This window comes from Echinops telfairi, unplaced genomic scaffold, assembly GCF_000313985.2.
Source record: "Echinops telfairi isolate 266 unplaced genomic scaffold, ASM31398v2 ScPeMD7_30;HRSCAF=105, whole genome shotgun sequence".
In the NCBI taxonomy this organism is placed as follows: Eukaryota; Metazoa; Chordata; class Mammalia; order Afrosoricida; family Tenrecidae; genus Echinops; species Echinops telfairi.
In genome coordinates this window covers 3,062,925-3,065,672 of record NW_022103927.1, presented here as the reverse complement: position 1 = coordinate 3,065,672, position 2,748 = coordinate 3,062,925, and positions in this window count along the sequence as shown.

Below are 2,748 nucleotides of genomic sequence, written 5' to 3'. Positions count from 1 at the left end.
GGGGAAGTGGTGGCAGGAAAGACCAGGAAGAAGGAGCTATGGCGGCAGCAGAGGCCATGAGACAGGGTTGCTCGCTCCCTGGGCCATGGAAGGCATACGGCTGAGTGTCTCCTGGTAGGTGGCTGATTTTCAGAGTGGGGTGCCCTTGGGGAATGTCTCAGCACTAAAGGAGTTTTGTAACACTTCTTGAGCAGGGCAGAGACCAAAGGACCACATGGATGGGAGAAAGAGACGTGTCTGGTGGTATGGCTGCAAAGAAGTGTTGCTGTGGACAAAAGGACTTCTTAATGTTTCCTGATTCTGACTTGACATCACCTGTTGGCTTCATCATGTTTGTGAGTATGGTCTATGAGGGCTTCTTGAATCCAGCAGAGAAACAGAGTGCCATGGGAGAAGGGTCGGCTGGTATCAGAATTGAAGGGTAGAGGAGAAGGCACGTGCGACCTCTGCCTCATAAGGACTGTCCTTGGGCAGATGTACAGCTGGACTCCTCCTTCCTCCTTGTGTAGCTGGAGGAGGGCAGGCGTGGCTCCCAGCTTCCTGTCTGGAGGAAAGAAGAGGGATGCCAATTGAAGACACACGCAAACAATTGGTCCAGGAGTCCTTGAGAGGAGAAGAACTAGATGGTGCCCAACTGCTCTGAAAGGGATCCCCATCAAGATGAACTGGAGTGAGAGAAACACGTGGAGCAGAACTCCAAGTCCCCCCAAAGACCAGATTTACTTGTCGGACGGAAATGGGTGGAATACCTGAGACTATGGTCCTGCACCGTGCTTCAGGTCTGGAAATTAACTCACCCCCAAGACTCAATTCTCAGTCAAAAATAGCCAAGTCTATAAAAGGGACAACAATACTAGGGAGGTACACATAGCTTAGAATAATCAACCATCTGAGATAAAAAAGGGCAGCATTTATTTGAGGATAAACTTCAGGAGGGTTAGGAAAGGGATAATGGAAATAGAAAACACAGGTAGGAAGTAGGATAGGAGAAGTTGTATTGCAGGGATTACAGGCATTAAGATGAAACAAAATACGTCTGAATTGTTGACTGGAAAACTGATCTGCTCTGTGAATCTTCCATCAATTCACACACATGTACATGGAACATAGGTAATAAAAGAAAACCTGATTTTCTATTTTAAAAAAGGAAGAAAGAAAGAAAGACTCGGAATAAACACTGGGACACACACGAGGGAAGACAGACACCACGTGAGTGGTGCCAAAGAGTGCCAATTGTCTGGGGCTACAGAAAGGAAGGCAACAGTAAGGCTGAGACTTGGTTTGGACGTTTAGGCTTCAGAGCTGGGGAAAAGAAAAGCGTGTAAGCCACCCTCGTGGGGTGTTCATGTTACAGCAGCGCTGGGGAGTCACGGATCGCTGCCATGGGGTGAGTACACTGGAAAAGACAGGCCCGTCCTTTGAAACCATCCGACGGTTTCCAATTCAGGGATGGACAAAAAGAAGTGGAAGGGCATTACAGTCATAAAAAAAGTCACTTCGAGATCTACCCTGAAGAACATAGATGTCAGTGATAGGATAATAGTGACATTCCTGCGCAAACCCCCCACCCAAACCCACCTCGCTGCAATGGAGTCGATGCTGACTCAAGATGCCCTATGGGACAGGGTAGAACTGCCCCTGCGCGTTTCCAACATTGTAACTACTTACGGGAGTAGAAAGCTGTCTTTCTTTTGAGGAGCCACTGGTGGTCTTGAACTTCAGTGTCGGGGTATGCGGTCCCCAACACTCGAACGGGTCCTCAGGGCTGATTTGTGTGATTGTAGAAAATAATAGAGACAGACAGCCAGCCAGCAGGGCACCTGTCCCTATTCAGGACCAAGAGAGTGAATGTATTTTCCAATGGGTCTATGGGGCTGATGGATCTTTCAAAAGGCATACATGTCATACAGCAAACATATTACATAATCAGTGGGTAATATCATAGGCAGATAACATAACCGGCAATGAAGTGAATTATTATCTTGACCTACTGCTAGTTGACCTCAGACGACCAAGCCCTCCCCAGGGAAACAATCTAAGATCCCCCATCATCAAGTGACTTCAGAGTTTGCTACTTTGTAGGTGGGTTAGGGGATAGAACCTGATTGCTCTTAGCTAGAGATTACCTTCAGGCAAAGTGGGTATCTCCTTTGTAACCGCTCCTATATGGGGGGTTACTGGAGGGACTGTGTTGGTCATGAGAATGTATATGAAGATTGATTTATAGCTCATAACCGTGAGGGTCTTCCCCCAGCTTTCTCTTCCAGGCCCAGATGGCCACACTTTGGACATTGCGGATCACAGCCCAATGCGTGACCACTATGCCACCAGGGCTCCCCAGGCCCGAACAGGAGACCAGTTAATGTGACTGTCATGGAACAAATTGTATTCCCCCACAATTTGTCTGGGTCCTATGTCTCAGTGGCTTGACAGCTAGGTTAGGGTCCTTCACGATGTGATCTGATGTGTGAGCCAATTGTTTGTGAGAGGATTCCAGGTGGGATACAGTTCCCTTAGTCCAGTGGTTCTCAACTTTCCTAATGCCACGACCCTTTCATACAGTTCCTCATGTTGTGACCCCCAACCATAATGTTATTTTCTTTTTTTTTCTTTTCATAATGTTATTTTCATTGCTACCTCATAACTGTAATTTTGCTACTGTTATGAATCGTCAAGTAAATATCTGATATGCAAGATGTATTTTCATTGTTACAAATTGAACATAATTAAAGCATAGTGATTAATCAC